This window comes from Gopherus flavomarginatus, chromosome 9 (genome assembly GCF_025201925.1).
Source record: "Gopherus flavomarginatus isolate rGopFla2 chromosome 9, rGopFla2.mat.asm, whole genome shotgun sequence".
NCBI classification, from domain to species: Eukaryota; Metazoa; Chordata; order Testudines; family Testudinidae; genus Gopherus; species Gopherus flavomarginatus.
This window is the reverse complement of record NC_066625.1, coordinates 75366419-75384787: the sequence shown is the minus strand read 5'-3', so window position 1 is coordinate 75384787 and position 18369 is coordinate 75366419. Positions and strand designations below refer to the sequence as shown.

Below are 18369 nucleotides of genomic sequence, written 5' to 3'. Positions count from 1 at the left end.
ACCACCATTCCGCAAATATGCATTTCTGGTCACCAATTATGCAGAATATAGCATTACAAATATGTAACTCTTTTAGATGGTAAAGAGCATACAACTCTGAAGGCTCAAGGTTCAGTTATAAAATTATGAATCTCAGACTTTTTTTTTGTTTCAATACATAAAAAGGAGAGTGAGATAAAAATTCATAAATGATACAGATAATGTCAGCCTGGGCTTTAATTTTCAGTTCTGCACAGATGGTGAGAGACAAGGCCACAAATGGATATTACAAAAATGCATAAACACACATTTGATTATTTCCTCCAACTCTTGAGCATAATGAATATATGGAATGGCTTTCCAGCCATGCTTGTTAAGGGAAAATCACTGTATTCATGACTGCTAAAATAAGGGCCAGGACTGGGAGACAGACCAAGGATAAACTCTACTTAGGTGTCGTGTTCATTATGTAAGGTGTCATCTAGCAACTCAATTACATTAAAGATATAGAGCACTCTCCCCAAAGTGGTACCTGACGTGTTTTTGAAGGTGGATTCCTGAATCTCAGATAATGTTCAGAATGAGGTGAGCTCATGTTTCAAAAATGTGTCTTGTCTTTCCCACAGACATTGGGAAGGCAGAGACCATGGGCTATAGGCTATGCATGAGGGCTCTCTTAAATGGTACTGATTATCAGGTACTTACTAGAACCATATAGCTGATATACCATAGTGGAATTATTTATTGTATTTAAGTATCCTGAGTTTTAATACTTGTAAAAGTGTCCACAGCATCAGTCGGACACTTGTTATAAATCAAATGCAGTAATAATTAATTAATATGCTGAGTGCCTTGCAGTCACTCCATAAATTCCTTGTTGCTGTAATGATTTCTGCCAGTGCATTTAAGCCTTGACCTAACGATTACCCTCCAGTGGTCTGAGAGCATAGCTTATATTTATGGGGATTGAACTTTAAGGACTCCGCTGAACGCAGGCCATAATAAGACAAATATGTAATGCAACTAACAATCCACCAGGGAACTGAATTGAAGCCACTAACACTTCAGCCAGCTATGTAGCTGAAGCAAGGTTTCAGAAGATACAAGACTAATTCCCTAAGTGCTAAACCACTCTGTCATCCTAATGTATTTCAATCAGAGATTGAATAAACATTTTGGCCACTGGCTTAATGACATATACATCTAGGAAAGAAATAGTTAATTGACATAGCAGATGATGGAGAATATTTCACCAACCTTCCTAGAATACGATGGCTGGTAGGCCTTTGCCAGCAGCAGCTGCAGACTAGCTTGCAGTCTGATCCCTAGCTCAGCTGTCACATTACATACGGGGAGACAAGGAACCGCTGCTAGCCTAACAGCTGTCTCATTTAATGGATTGCCCAGTTCACTGCCTCCAGACATCATCAATTTTTTCCTACTTAAATCCTCTTTGCACACTTCAGTGTGGTTTCTAGTTCAAACCTGCCTTGGGGGATAAAGAAATGGTCAAATTCTGGACTCTCTCTGCACAGGCTAGAAACAACATCCGTTTGTTCTGGCACTCAAATTTGAAATCAGATAATCCTATAGGTGATCTTAACAGATCACAATTCAGAATTTTCAGTGAAAGCCGTTATGATTTGATAACAAGCTTCATATTCATTTCTAAATGGTGAACGTGCACAAGGAAAAGAGCACTCTTTGACTGAAGGACACCACAGATTGCAATCTTCCTTCAGTGAAAACACAAAAACCTGTGGATGAGTGCTGAAACACAAGACTAAGTCAACTCATATGCATAAGAGTGAGACTCTTATCTTCATCATCTTCTAACTGTGCTAGGAGTTGGGTAAACAAAGCCAAGGTTAGAATTCTGCTCTGGCTAACAATAGAAGCATGTGGCGCTTTTCAGAGGATGAATGCCAGTTTCTTACTGCAGGTGCATTTGTGGTGTGGCCACAGGAGGAAAGCAATAACTGACATCCTTTTCTATTCAATTCACAGTCAAACGAGTGTTTGTAATTTCGTAGTTGTCTAGCTGAAGCTCAGCACATATGGTAGATGTTGTATGGCAAAGAGAAAAACAGTACAGTACTTAAGCAAGAAAGATGATGCTCTGAGTATTAACTCTGCGCTTAAAGTGGTCTCCTGCCCAGTTTCTTTCTTGTTTAAATCTCTGTGTTCAAACGTGGGATAAGGACACAAAACCACATTTCCTGATATCACAATTTACTGTTTTCTTTTACTTATTCCTTTTGTCTCCTCTTTATTCTATGAGAAATCTGACATGTTAACTCGCATATAACCCCCTTGGGAAATGCTAAAGATTAGAAGTAAAAGTAGCTGGAGAGAGAATATGTAGCCAAACACAAACTACAGTTTGGTTCTTTTCCCAGAGCATTCTCCCATTTTCCTGCAAATGTGGTGTTCTAAAAAGCCTTCATCTTTAGCTTTACCCCTGGATGCACAAGTAGAGCAAATAAAAATGGCACAGATCCTTTTATATGACCTGGGGGAAAGGGGAATACAGTTTTGAATGAAAATGTCTGCACTCATTAGGAAAATCTCACTCACTTTGCTTTATACTCATTTTTTTTGGGGGGGGGACCTATTGTTATTTCCTTAAGAATATGAAAATAATGTTTAATATATCAAATACCAGATGAAGCCATTATAAGCAAGGGGTGGGCAGTGAAAGTGATGCAAAGTGAAGAGTGAATTACAATGGTTGCAGATCTAGGTGTAGTTCTGGTTTTGGGGTATTGCAGAATAAGTTAACAGATCAATTCAGTGCACACAGACTCAACCCCTCCCCCGCAAAAAAAGGGGGAACTTACTTTTCTTTGATTTATTCTCTACAACTGTTTTAAAGATCCTCAATGGAATGATGGAGCGGTGGCTGAAACGAGGGAAGAGGAAAAAAAGGATAAGGAGAAAGAGAAGAAAGGACAAGATGGGAAAAGAAATCTCCTTTGGTTTCAGGTTTCATTACATCCTCAAACTCAAACCAGATTTATCAAAAGGTTCTTGAAATCACCAAACTTGAAACTGATTTATGGCTTGGGGGTGAAAACCAGGCAGAACTGGGCAACTGTGATTACTTTAACCAAAATTCTGGTGTTGTGAGTTCACATGTACCCAGCATTACAGTGCATAGGCCCAGATTAGCCAATGTGCACTCGGTGCACTTACACAGGGTCCTCATCTCAGGGGTTCCTTGGTTGGGCCAAGTTGGGCCTGGCTGTCCTGGCCCCCCACGACAGAGGGGTGACCAAGCCAAATTTCAGTGAGTGCATTGTGACCTGGTGCACGGGCTTGCAGTGCCACTCAGGTTTGGCCTGGCACCCCTTCATCATGACAGGGGTGGGCAGCTAGGCCAAATGTGCGCCAAAGTGAGGGATTCTCCACCCCCTAATTTCCATAATGCATCACAATTCTTTATTCACACACAGCCAATGCACACCAGCCCCAGAGATAAGAACTTCCACCCTTCACACAGCAACATTAAAGCACACTGGGTGAGTCCACAGTTACACCATCAGCATACATAGAGGCATCCGCTTACAGTATATATTCAATTTTTGCCCATTTTCCCTTCATTTTGAACAGGAACTAGATCATGTTAATAAACTTAAAGGGATAGAAATCAGCCTGAAATCTAGTTAAAAAACAGTTAAAAGTACTTATAAGCCGTATATCTGCTCCTGAGTCTCTTTCTGTCAAGTTATAGTGGCTTGCAATCACATTTTCCTATTTTTTAAAATGCTTTTCTCTTCCTTGTGGCATGTGAAAAACCCATACAAACACAACAGGAAACTGACTGAATATTCAGGGGAAACAGTGAAACTGACTATACATAAAGTGCTGTCAAATGCACAAAGTGACCTGAAAACGGAAGAGAGAAAAAAGTTGTTTCCTCTAATCTCTTTCAGTTATAGTAGTCTCAGTTGTTGTAACAATAGTAGGAAAAACATTTTCCGACATAAGCATGAGACGCTCAGATACTATGCTAATGAGACCTATATACGTAGGTGAGTAAATAGACAACTACATAGACATTTCTAAATTGACATTGCCACTTTAAGCATTTACTGTTTAATCCCAATACATGTGAGAGGAGGGTGACCAGATGTCCCGATTTTATAGGGACAGTCTCGATTTTTGGGTCTTTTTCTTATATAGGCTTCTATTACCCCCTGTCCCGTCCCGATTTTTCACATTTGCTGTCTGGTCACCCTAGTGAGAGGCAATTGGGGGAATCTGTCTATGTACAATTTATGAATTCTGGCTGGTGTTGCAAAGCTGTTTTTATGAAATTGTTACATCAGGGAATGCCTCTCTGGGGAATCCACCATTTGCTGACAGGGGCTGTAGCAGGTGCCTACCACAGACTAGGGACAGGACAATAGAGTGTCCTTAGCCTGAACAACTGTGCTCTGACTGAATAATTGGTATACTAAGAAGGTTGCCTAAACAAGGAAACCAGTTCCATCAAGTTGCTCTGCAGGGGCCTGGTGCAGTGAAGAGTGAAAAATCCCCAGCAGCGGAACAAAGAAACCAGGTGTTGGTAGGGAGACATATAAACTTGAGGGACTTACAGAGCAAGACAGGAAGCTTTGGGCAGGAGAGAGGAAGAGAGGGGCATGCTTTTGTAGCAGGGGGTCTTGTTTAACACTGTGACCAGACAAGGTCAGAGAAAGCTAGTTGACCTAGAAAGGCTCCATAATTCTGAAAAACCACCATGAACTGTGGGAGAAGGATCCAGGACATCCCAGAAGACTGCCCAACCCCAAAGAACTCTCCAGAATAGTGAGGAACCTGAGGCAGGGAAACACATGTAAGTATGTCTGTTACTCTGTATAGATCTGTGTATTCTTCATGCTCTCTCAGTAAAGAGTAATAGTGTTTAGAATCGTGTGCAAAGTCTATCCATTGGCTTTCACTATTGCGAGCCCCTGAAGAGTTAAACTGCAAACCTGCAGTGCCTACATGGCTGGTGTTCTGGGAGAGGGTGTGTTTAAGCTGTGGAGAGCCTGAGGGGTCAGCAGTAGGGGGCTGGAGAGTTGGATCATGGGGTCCCAGCTCTCAGGAGGGGGTGCTAGACAGAGGCTCTGCAGCCTGAGAGCGTGCCTACAGATCCCAAGCCTGGGGCTCTGTTCAGATGCTGAAGTTGTATGGGCTCAAAGGATGAGGGGGGCTCCAAAGACAACAGCCTGGGAAGTGTCCAGTCAGAGGGGGAGCTCTACCAGGCCTCCATGACAGCTAATATTTCAGAGGCTAATTTCAGCTCTGGTGTAACTCTGTTAACTTGGTTGACTTAAATGAAGTTACATCAGGGATTATTTTAGGCACTCGAGCTTACAGCATCTAATATAATATTACAGGGCCAGCTCCAAAGGGCAAAATATAAACAAAGAAAGGGAGCCATAAGGGAAGTATTTTCTTGTTCCGACCCAGCAATTGGCTGTACACAAAACTCAATTCTTAGGGCTCTAAAAAAATCATTCATCCTCAACTGCTCACTTGAGGTTTACAGAAGTCTGAGCCACATTAAATGTTCCAGAGTACAACGTGGAGGTGTGTAGGAAGGAAGTGAATATACATCATTACAGAGATCTTAAATGAACCATTTTCAAGAAACCCAACTGAAGATAAGTTATTTTAAATGAGAAAATTGTGTTGTGTTTTGTTGTAAATCCATTTTTCAGTTCACATGGAAGCCTGCTTTTTCTATGAATGCAGGGTACTGCAAGTTGCAGAAGATAAATGGATACATTTTGAGTACATTGCTAGGATGAAAATTTAAAAGGTGAATCCGAATGGAAAATACTTTTTCTCTTGGTTCTTATGTTTCAGACTGTGCTGATAAATCTATTTAGATCATAGAATTAAAAAAAATCCATTTTATAACTCAGCAAAAATAAGATAGGAATGTTAAATGAGATTGCACACCTACCTCATTACTCGCTTCTGAAAAATGTTGCCTCAAGTAGTTAAAAATAAATAAATTGCATGGCTGTCTAACAATTTCAAACAAGCATGTTTTGGCTGCAGGCTGTATCTCTGCAGGTTTTATTAGGAAAGCAAGGAGTCAACGGTTGTGATTTACAGTCTGTAGAAAAGATGATGTCATTGTAATGCGAACAAGGTCAGAGTCCCCAAAGACACATTACCCTGACAATAGGATGAGATCATACCATATACTTGTCTGCTTCAAGGGAAAATAATCAAGCAGATTTAAATGTAAAAACTGTGCTGAGCATTAGTCAAAATCCATAGAGGCAGCATTTAGTCTAACGTAATACAGTAGAGTGCTGCAGATTTCATTCCGAGCTTCACTCATCAAAAAGCTTGCTCAGCAAGGGCCCAATCCAACTCCCACTCAAGTCAATGAGAAGTTAATCAGAGACTTCCCGAGGAGCTGGATCAGACCCTGAGGTCTGCCACACAACACCTGTAGCACATCACAGGATGTGGCCTCTGATGCAGAGAAATACATTTTTAAAGTATGTAGTTTTTTAAAAAAAGGTAAAAATGTGAACTCAAAATGACACTAACTTTACAGATTAAATTACACCAGATCCCTTAATACAAAACGTTGTAAAGAACAAAAGTGTTCTTGGGCAATTCTTTGAAGTTATGAGGGTTTTGTTTTCCCAGCAGTTCACATGTAGTTAACATTATATTTACTTTTGTTAAAACATCCCAAAGACAATGTTAAGCAGAAGCTCTAATTTCATCTGTGAATGTTGTGATGTGTATGGAACATTACTATGGGGTTTAATGGAGAATAACCTGTCTATGCATTATTTGAATCTTACTGTAGAATTTTATAGAAATGTATGTACCATCAATAAAATTATATAGGCTGGTTAAAAAACCGCAAACCTACAGAAAGTATAAAATGGTCTATAAAATTCAGGCCAGGTCCTCAGCTGGCACAATTTAGCATAGCTCCATTGACTGAAATGGTGCTACAATGTTAACTATACGTTAACTCTAGAGACTTCAACACAGCTACATGTATTTACACTAGCTGATGAAATAGGCTCATAAGGGTTTTTTATTATGTTGGTGTAATAGGAATTTCTATAGATCCCTATTGGCTTAATCTCATAAATTCTATAGCTCCTTTCTATAAAAGAGAAAAGGTTAGACTTTTTTATTGAAAAGGAAACTGTCAATACCTAGCAGGAGATACACTGATCATCTGAAACAAGAGTGATCCAGCTAGTTTATTAATTCACTCATTCACAGATTAAAACTGAGTGTTTAAAAAGAAAGCTTTATAAAATTGGTTTTTCTGTCCAAGAGATTTTCTATACCCCTTGGAAATGATACATTTGAAATTATCTGAGACCAAGACAAGAAAGCTAAACAAATACATTGCCAAAACTTGGTGCTACTGAAGTGAAAGCAAAGATCTACACAGTGTGCTTTATAAAGATTTACAATTGTGTTTCTGCTTAAGCTGACTAGCTTCCTGGATGTGGATGTTTCATTTAAACTTTGAAGAGGACATTAAAACACATTTACATGAATATAGATCATTGCTTCCGCTGGGAGATTTAAATGTATCCTACAGCTGTGGGGAAGGATTTTCTCACTTCTCTAAACATCCTTCCTTCAGAAAAAGAATTAGTAACTTATATTATAATCTTGTTTATATATTGTGACCCTAACAGCATCCCATTGCAAGAGGGCAACAGGCTCACTGGTATCTGGCAGCGAGTTTCAGCTGGTTGGACCCCAATTCATTTATGTCATCAACTGCATCTGATATGGGTCATGTAAGGTATCATTGGAAAACTAATAACAAATTGATCATTAATATTCTTGCATGGTGTATGTATGGTAAACGGCCACAGGATCATACAAATATGAAGGAAATATGGTATAGAATGTATTGACCAGACAAGTCTGAGAAGTGGGTACCCAGGTCTCTCCCAGAAAAAGAACAGGTCAATGTCTTCAGCCAGGTGTCAGAGTCAAATGTCAAGTGGCCATTCATTTGCATCAGAGAGGGCAAGGACAGATCTATTTGCATTTTATCAAACAACAGTGGGGGAATTTCTTTCATCATGAAACTCCATGTCTCCTTCTGTACAGCTTGAATTAACTTTACTTTGGGAGGGAACCTTCAGAAGAATCTATCTCAAAGGTTCACTGGGCTATGAAAGAGAGGGACAAAGTTATCATTCACCTAAAATGACAAAGGAACTGAGCACTTTGGACTTTGTGGGAGATCCTGAGAATAGGGGTGGTCAGCCATCTTGTTGGAAGGTAGTGTGGTAAAAATCTTATCTTGAACCAAGTCTGTAGTTTGTTATATCTCAGTCTCTAGAAAGCATTTTTCACTCTTATTTGCTTGTAACCATTTGTGACTCAATCTTTTATACGTGCACTCTCTGAAAATCCTGTCTACTCTGGTTAATGAACTCATTTTACATTTAATCTAAACCAACCCAGTGCTGTGTTTGAAATGAAATGATTGTTAACTCCAATTAAAGTGATAAACTGTGCATTATTTCTCTTTAGAGGAGCAAATGAACTTTATTATTGCTCTGAATGGCCCAGGAAAGGACACTGCAGAGCACTTGGTTTGGGGAAAATTCAGGAGTGGGGGGGCATTGGTGTTATCTTGCCTGGTGTACCCAAAAAGCTGGTGGATACCAGAGTGTGACTGGAGTGTTACAAGCAGGCTGCTGGAATCAGAGTTGCTAGTCCAGAGTTGCTTATCACACAGACACTCATGAGCATTGGCTCTACAAGAGAAAGAAGCCATAGAAAAAGAGAAGAATAGGCAATGTAACCAGCACAATCGCCAAGCCTTTCTTGTGAGGAGATCAAAAGCTGCTAAACGTGGCTATATCACTGACAAAGGTCATTATACAAGTCCTGCAATCTGTTTAACGCTTCATTGACCAGCCTCTGAAAAGTGGTTCCTGCATTAATTAACCCAAATGTAACATTTTGAATTCATCCATAATGGCAATAAAAGCAGAATTTTTCTGTGCATCAGGGTCCAAAGGAATCCACCAGTAACCTTTCACAAGGTCAAACATGCCAAGATATTTAGCTTTGCTCAAGATATCCAGCATGTCATCAATTCTGGACATAGTATAAACATCTGGCACACAGATAGCACTGAGTTTTCTGCACTCCACACAAAATCTTACGGTTATCTTTCCTAGGGACCAATACAATGGGTGATGTCCAAGAGCTATCACAGTCTTCTATTACCCTCAAGTTCAGCATGCTCAGGATTGCGATACAGATTTGCTCTTGCACTGTGCCAGTGGTACAATAAACCTGGCTGGTGCAGGCTAAAGACCCCCTGTGCCAGTTTTATGGGTGATCACATAGGTCTTCCTAGCATTGCTGGAGAAAACTTGTCTGCGGCTCTTCAGCAGACACAAAATCTCTTTCTTTTCAGTCTGTGTTAATACTTCACATATCTTAATGCCTTCAAGTGATAAGTCATCTTGGCATTCAGCCATCAAATCTATGAGGTGGGATGCCTCAGTTTCCCCTTCAACACAACAAATCATGTTTATCATTGCTTCTCCATGATATGCTTTAAGCCTGTTTGTATGTAAAAGCTGCGGGGCAGCATAACTGTGAGGCCTTTTGAACTATATGTATATTGTCACCTCTTCCATCATTTCAAAAGGTACTTCCCATGAGCTTTGCATTTTGTATTTTTTCACAGGGATAAGTATTAATATCAATTCCCCTACTTCCAAACAGTGTTTATCAGTATGTTGATCATACCATGCCTGACTGTCCCTGAGGTTAGTCTGAACCACCTCTATCATGTCCTTTAACTCTTGCCTGAACCTTTGTACATATTCAGTCACAGGCTTCCTTTCTGCCTCAGTGGCCCTTTCCCAGGAGTCTCTGATACGATCCAGGGGTCCCCTCATTTTCCTTCTGTACAAAAGATCAAATGTGCAAACCCTGTAGATTCTTGGGGGCACTTCCTTATAAGCCAATAGCTAGGATAACATTTCACCCCAATCCAGGTCCCGCCTGTTGGCAGACATCTCCAGCATTGATTTTAGTGGTCCATTAAACCTCTCCACCAGACCATTTGTCTCTGTGTGATATAGAGCAGCTTTTACTTGTTCACCACACACAAATTCCATAACTCACCAAATATCTGAGACACGAAATTTGACCCACGATCAGATAAAGTCTTTTTAGGGAAACCCACTCTGCTAAAAATAGTGAAAATGGCTTTGGCTACAGAATCAGCTTCTATGTTACTTTGAGCAACTGCTTCAAGGTATCTAGTCGCAAAATCCACTACCACCAAGATATACTTTTCCCATTTGGGTAGGACCAGGCATAAGGCCCACAATGCCCATTGCTATCCTATAAAATGCCTCTCATCTCACAGGCAAAAGGAGTAGAGGGACTTTTTGGGGTCCTGCAGGTCTTTTCCTCTTCTGACAGTAAGTCACAAGATGTGCAAGATTCTCACATTATTCTGTATCCCTGGCCAGAACAAATTCTTCTTTAACCTATCATAGGTTCCTTGTGCTCCCAGCAAAAGGGCAATTGTGGGCTAGCAACATTAACGCCCCACAGTCTGGGCAGGCACAACTAGCTGTTTGTGAGGTCACCCAGGGCTTTCGTACTTCCCTGGGGTGCTTCTCTGTGCAGCTTTCCTTCCTCTTCTAAAAACCTTTCCCTATTTCCCTTCCTGTGGTTCCTTCAAGGATGTTCCCAAGGATGCTTTCTAGTGTGGGGTCTGCTCTCCATTCATTTGTAAAACCTTGGCAGTGGACAACATGAACAGCTTCTGCTGTCACAGGGGAAAATCCTTCCCCTCTAGCTTGGTATGCTTGTTACCCTCCTCTGCTATGAAGGAGCTGAATTTGGCCTCTCCCACACCTGAACGCTCATTGCTTTCTCTTGCTGTGCTGGGGCCACCCCTTCCCCCCACAACGGCATTCTGTCTGTACAATTCTCTCCTGAGATCACAGAACAATAGTCCATTTTCCTGAGAGTTATTACTACATTTACTGCTTAGGACAAAGCCAAACTATCATTCCCCACAAGAATTGCCGTAGGAATACTATCCAGCACACCAACTTTCAAAGTTCCCTCCAGATTTTCCCATTCTACATGTACTTTAGCCAAAGCTACAGTGATTTCATATAGTCCCAATACTAGGTTCTGCTTTCTCACCAGGGAGCATGTCTGACTGTTTAACTGTGCCTCCCGACCAGAGTAATCTCCATCCACACATTCCTTGCCATGTACCGTGGCAGCTTTAGCAAATTCCTTGTCTACCCCTATGGATCAGTCATCACAAAATTAATCCTATGACCTACAGGTTACTCTTGGGATCCTAGGTTAAGGACAGCTGCATTTAGTTGGGCTGGATGGGGTGTGGGCTTAGCTTAATTTTAGGGTAATTATTCCTCAGGTGTTCGGGGAAACACAGGTGAAACACCTTCTTGGATTGTTCTCCTGCAAGGGAGACTCCCCAGGAAGGATCTATTCTAGGGAGGAGAATATGGGGACTCCCAATTGTTCTCTTCCTTCCCAAGGACAAAATGGGGCTCTTCCATAACACTGGTCTGCTGCCCTGCCCTCTGTAGCTTGCCGTCACTGCATGCTTTAGCTTGCATATATGCATCAGCAAGATCCACAGCATTTTGGATCAAATCCAGGGGTTTATCCCACATAGTTTGTCTGATTTCTTCAGAACATATTCTCAGGAATTGTTCTTGTCCACAAAAATCAAGCAACTGATCGTAACTCTCTGCCACCTTTGCCTTGGCCCATTTTGTCTTCACAGAATTTGTATACAGATTCTCTATGAGTCATTCTCTCATGCATATTGAGACCTCTAAATTTCATTCTGTATACTTCAAGGGTAGTTTAAAACCTTTGCATTAAAACCCTTATTTCAAAGCCTGTTCAACTGGCTTTTCATTAAACACATCCAGTGCTTTACCAGATAGCTTTCCAATCAGTGTGGGGACTTCCTTGTTTTCTGGAATTTTATGCAATTCACATAGCCTTTCAAAAGTAGTGAAATATTCTTCAGTACAGTCTCTGTGTGCAGGGTATAGCTTCTCCCAGTTGGATATTCCTTGTGGGAGGGAATAGCTGGTGTCTGTGGAATCTGTCCATGTTGCTCCAACATGATTAGGTTATATTGCCTTTCCTTCTCTTTTTCTATGACTTCCTTCTCTTACAGCTCCAAGGCTCCTCAGTGGGCTGTTTCCTCAGGGCTTAAAGTGTAAGCCTCAGTTAAAATAGCAATGGAAATGCTGGTTCAGCCAGATCATTGTCAGGTTCTGGGGTGCAATCCAGACTAGTGAGCAGGGGCGGCTCTAGGCATTTTGCCGCCCCAAGCACGGCAGGCAGGCTGCCTTCGGCGGCATGCCTGCAGAGGGTCCGCTGGTCCCGCGGCTGCCTGTGGGAGGTCCACCAAAGCCGCAGGACCAGCGGATTCTCCACAGGCATGCCTCCCTCGTGGTGACCAGCAGAGCGCCCCCAGTGGCTTGCCGCCCCAAGCACGTGCTTGGCGTGCTGGTGCCTGGAGCCACCCCTGCTAGTGAAGGTTGTGTCACTGCCTGCCCTGTAACCCTGGGTGCTTTAAATTGCTCTGCTACTGTAGCTCCCTTGTCTAGATGCCACAGACAGCAGACAAGCGTGCGCTGAGTGTCCATGTCCTAAGCAACCTTGGACTAGTAACCTTGATTCCAGCAGCCTGCTTGTTACACTCCAGCCACACACTGGTATCCACCAGCTTTTTGGTTACACCAGGCGAGATGACCCCAATGCCCCGCACTCCTGAATTTTCCCAAACCGCGTGCTCTGCAACAGGGGTGCTGGAACTAGGGGTGCTAAGGGTGCAGCAGCACCCCCTGCTATGAAGTAGTAATAACAAATACATGGTTTCTGCTTTCAGCGCCCCCAGCTCTTTACTGGGCCATTCAGAGGAATAATAAGGTTCATTTCCTCCTCTAAAGAAACAAAATGCACATCTTATCACTTTAACTGGAGTTACCATTTCAATTCAAAACACAGCCCTGGGTTGGTTTGGATTAGAAGTAAAATGAGTTCATTAAACAGAGTGGATAGGATTTTGAGAGAGTTCAGGTATAAAGGGTAGAGCCAGAAAAGACTACAAGCAAATCAAAGTGAAAAATGCGTTCTAGCCACTAAGACATAATAAAACCACAGGCTTGGTTCAGGGAAAGATTTTTACCACGTTACCTTCCAGCAATATGGCTGATCACCTCTCTGGTCAGGATCTCCCACAAAGTTCAAAGTGCTCAGTTCCTTTGTCATAGTAGGTGAACGATAACTTGGGGTTCTTTGTCTTTCCCTTTTATAGTCCAGTGAAGGTCTGAAATGGATTCTGCTGAGGGTTACCCCCAAAGTAAAGTTCATTGAAGTTGTGCAAAAGGAGACATGGAGTCTCATGGTGAAGGAAGTTCCATGCTGGTTTCTTCCCTCCCTGTTGTTTGATAAAATGCAAATTGATCTGTCCTCTCCTTCTCACTTGCAAATGAATGGCCACTTGACATATGATTGCTAATTGACTCTGATGACACTTGGCTAGAGGCTTCAGCCTGTCCTTTGTCTGGGAGAGACCTGTTTACTCACTTCCCAGACTTGTCTGGTAAACACATTTTAGTTCCATAATTCCTTTGTATGTGTACAGTCCTTTGAGCATTTACTATACATGTACCATGCAAGAATACTAACCATCAGTGTGTTATTAGTTTTCCAATGACACCTTACATGACACATATCAGATGCCGTTCATAACATAAATGAATTGTGGTGCACTGACCTGGTCCAATCAGCTAAAACTCATTATCTGATATGAGGGGGCCTCTGGCCCTCTTTCATTGAGATGCTGTCAGAGCCAAACATACATTATTAAAAGCATAGCTACCCTGGCCCTTCTGTCTATTATTACCAACTCCTCTCACCTTCCCAGATGCCCAATCTTTAGAATTAAAACCAAGAGTTATACTTATTGCTAACTCTTTGAATGTATGTATATAAACCATTGTAACAACACATTCAGACCATAAAGTCATTTTTATCAGGTGCTTTTTTCTGCTTTGCACCCATTCTCCTCACTTATTTCATTCCCCCCTGACAGCACAGGCCACAGAGTTTCCAAAATCGGGTCATTCCATTACAGATTAATATATTGTCGCACTAGTAAAGTTCATGTCATGAGGTGAGAGACTTTTTCTTTAAGTATGCCACCTCTGAGTATCTTTGAGTCTACCTGCCAGGAGGCTGTAACTATCCTACAAAAGTCATTCTTCTGGAGGAAGCAGAAAATGTTATGAGTGGAAACTCACATTTGTGGATTAATTTTGTTTGGGAGTAGGGCATTTGCCTTCCTTGAAGGATAGGGATAGCGGACCTATCAGTGCAACCAAACCAGCACATCTTGGAAGAGACCCTTAGACGATCTGGTGCACTGAGGAGCCATGCTGCTTAGAGCAGCAGTAACTTCTGATGGGATATAACAACATAACCTTGAGTAGGCAGTGTATAAAAAACCCTCTCAGCTCTTGGAAACTTTACTGTAAAATCCACAGGTCATTCATTTTACATCCCACAAGTATGCATTTCGCTCTTTAAAAATAATACACACACACACACACACACACACACAAAAGTATTCAGTGTTCAAAGAGAAATTTGCAAAGGGTAGGGAGAAGGATTGAGCCATTTGGGCAGCAAAAGGCATTTCTGGGGCATCTTCCTTTATTTTGTGCATTCTGGTACAACCCTAGGGCCTGGTCTACACTACGCTGTTAAATCGATATAACGCTGTTAAAATCGGTTTAACGCTGCACCCGTCCACACTACACTGCTCTTTATATCGATTTAAAGGGCTCTTTAAATCGATTTCTGTACTCCTACAAAACGAGAGGAGTAACGCTAAAATCGATATTACTATATCGGATTAGGGTTAGTGTGGACACAAATCAACGTTATTGGCCTCATTACTTTACAGTAGCTACCCACAGTGCACCGCTCCAGAAATCGACGCTAGCCTTGGACCACAGACGCACACCACCGAATTAATGTGCCTAGTGTGGACGCGCACAATCGACTTTATAATATCTGTTTTATAAAATCGGTTTAAGCTAATTCAAATTTATCCTGTAGTGTAGATGTAGCCAAAGGCAAAAAACATGCTCTTGGGAGCTATCACGAGCGAGGGATAAAAGTCACAACTGGAAGGGATGGCTTGGCAGCATCTAAAGAGTAGGAGGAAATCCATCAGCAGCAGGGAAATCCCCCACCTTTGTCCTGAAACACTGAGAATATATAAGATATTCGACAGATTTCTTAAAAAAAAAAAAAAAAAAGTAAGAGGCAGCTTTTTCCACCCACAGAACAAAAGGGACAGAACATATCAGACTCCCCTCACTTTCCCACTAACTTCAAGCAATAGTTTAAAATGGACAATTATGCAGAACTCCTCTAATGTGGCTCAGAAATTATTGAAGAATGTTCTCCCTTTTGGCACACTCTCAAAAGCTACAGGATTCTCCTCTGTTATGATCAAGAATAGAAGTTATTATGCCGCAAACCCTCTTCAGCATGCTCTATCAGCCACTTCAAAATCCCATTTGTAATTGTCAAAAGTCCTTTGAGCTGTTTATATCAAGACCAAATTCTTCTTCCCCCTTCTGTGCGATCCATAATTTCTTCCAATATGCTTACTTCTAGTCCCAAAACTTTCTAAACTAAAGTTTGTCTGTTTACACAACTGTTCCTCTTTTGTGGTTACGATTAATGCTGCATCCACAAAGGGTTTATTACTAAAAAAAAAAAGTGAAAAGAAAAAGTTGGGATTTTGTCCTTGTATTAGTCATTTATGATAAATACTGATGCACTGAAATATTTTTAAAACATTTTGACTTGATTTTAAAATATTTGAAATATCAAACATACCCAGGGTTACCAGATAGCAACTGTGAAAAAACAGGACAGGGGGTGGGGGGTAATAGGTGCCTATACAAGAAAAAGTCGCAAAAAACAGGACTGTCCCTTTAAAAATGGGACATCTGGTCACCCTAAACATACCAAGTCATCACTTCCTTCCCCTTTGTGGTCACACTTTGCCTCCTGGATAATGTCATCACACGGGGCTATAATCTTAAGTGTCTGTGTCTGAGTGAGGAAGAAATGCTGACTCATAAAAGTCAGCAAAGGGCAAGAGAGGCGCATTACAATTGCTAGTATCATGGGATATCCCTTCTCAGGTCCCCCAAACACCTTGCCAAAGTCCTCCAGCAAAGTCAAGGAAGCGAAGACCTGATATTTCCACATGAAACCACAAGCACAACACAAATAGTTGTTTGGGTAGGGGGGTTTGTTTGTTTTTGTTTCTCTTTTGGAGGGGTATTGGAAAAAAAACTTTGAAAGTCTTTATCATAAAGCACCAACAAAGGACAAAAGTTAAAACCAATAGTTCTGATCCTCCTGTCACTTGCGCTGGTGTAAATCAGGAGTAAATTCAGTGTAAAACCAGTGTGAGAGGGGAATCAAGACCAGTATTTTCTTCTCTGTTGTTCTCTGTCAATATTGTAGCTCAAGATTTACTACTAGCCTCCAGCCCTTTAGTTTCAGATCATCCAAAGCCAAATAATGGCTTAAAGCTGTAGAAAGAAGTGTCTGCACAGTCGAAAATAAGCAATGCATGAGGGCTATAAACAATGTTTCCTAAAAATGGCACAAATTTTAAATGTTAGATAAGGATTTTGCAGCATGCATTTCGGATTTTTTGAACATAGTGGCTATTCTAGAGAGTATACATTAAAAAAAAAAGTCATAAAGTTGCAATAAGACAGCATACCACAAACTTCAGTACTGCCAACTACAAGTGTTAAAAAAATCCTATCGGGCCCCAAAAATAAGGAGATTTTAAAAAGTATACATGGGGGTCCTTTTACATGCCCTCTGGGTTTTACCCCTTTTGAGTACACTTGGCTCTTGTCTTCAAGCTTCTCTTTGCAATGCTGAGGGCTGTAAATGTCCTTTTTAAACATGAAATCACATGACTCCAGCTGGGACATCAAGAAAAACACTAAATATTGCAAGATGTCGGATAAAATTAAGAAAATTGGCAACTTTGAAACTCCCTTCCTTCATGCACAACTGGTTTGCTGTTTATAGGCGTTATCATAAACTATGCAGAAAAATATTTCTACTCTCCAATAGGATAGGTTTAATCTAGAGAGAAAAATGGCATAGCTAGCTAAGTCACAGGTTACTTGTGTGCTCATAAGTTGAGCACAAAAAAAAGTTTAACATATTAAGGCCAGATTCTTATCCGGTATAATTCAGCATGCTTCACTGAAGTCTCAAACATCCGTTGATGTTAGCTGAGGCGCTGGCCCTAGAAGTCACTCTGTAGGTACCAGAAGTTGACAGCTAAACTGCATGTAATCAACTGCTGGAAGGAATTGTGATGGAAAAAAGGATGTCTTTCGCAAGGGAAGGAACACATGGACACTTATATCTCATGCTAATGTTAATGTCATGCTAATCACATGAGTAAATGCAAATAAGTGCTATATTCAACTAACAATTGATAAAAACAGACTGGGGAGGTAAACATGAGTTTCTGTTTGTTGCCCTTCTCCCCCTCCACTCCCACTCCCGGTGAAGATTAAGGTCAGTGCCCAACTCCCACTGAATGTCAATGGGTTTTTGGCATCTAACGCCTTAGGCTTTTTTTAAAATCCCCAGCCTAAAGCAATTGCACTTTGCTGTGTTAAGCACTGGAATATTACCAGTCTTGCTCTCTAAAAGCAAACCACATGTAAGATGACAACCACCTCATCAAAGTCCAAACACTGCAAATAACGAATAAGAAATCTGTTTATAGAACAATAATAAGTGAACCTACCTGAAAATGACATGATTTTATATCATGTTTGAAAGATGCAGCTGTTTTCAAGTTTTTCCGTCAGTTATGACTCGATACATAGTGTTGTTTTGCTTTGGCCAGTAGAGTCTGTCACCTGCAGGCTTTAGAGGAAAAGCTAAGTCCACTCCATCATTTTGGCAGCTGTCAATTCTCTCATCTCTATAGCTCCTCAGTTCCCCTCTGCCAAATGCAACTAGAGCACTTTCTCTTTGGCTTGGATTGTGATATGCAGACCTCAAGTGCAACTGACAGTTAACAGAGAACCGTTCATACAGCTGTGCAGCTATTGCAGTTCTTGTCTTCTATAGGCCTGGTCTTCACTGGCCCAGAAAGCAGAATGGTCTTCACGGGACATAGCAATAGTCTATTATGGGTTTGTTCCGGGGTCCAGGCTGCACCGATGAGACACCTGCAAACAAGGACCAGAGGGACAGGAAAATTAG

At 41.3% G+C, this 18369-nt stretch overlaps 1 long non-coding RNA gene across 1 annotated transcript in view; it reads right to left on the bottom strand.

The window, feature by feature from the left end:
- The window catches only part of LOC127058221 (uncharacterized), a 58086-nt gene that overhangs the window by 32257 nt on the left and 7460 nt on the right, over positions 1-18369 (bottom strand). Inside the window, exon 3 of the long non-coding RNA XR_007776314.1 lies at positions 17906-18335. This is a non-coding gene — a long non-coding RNA (uncharacterized LOC127058221). The remainder of the gene's footprint in view (positions 1-17905; positions 18336-18369) is intronic.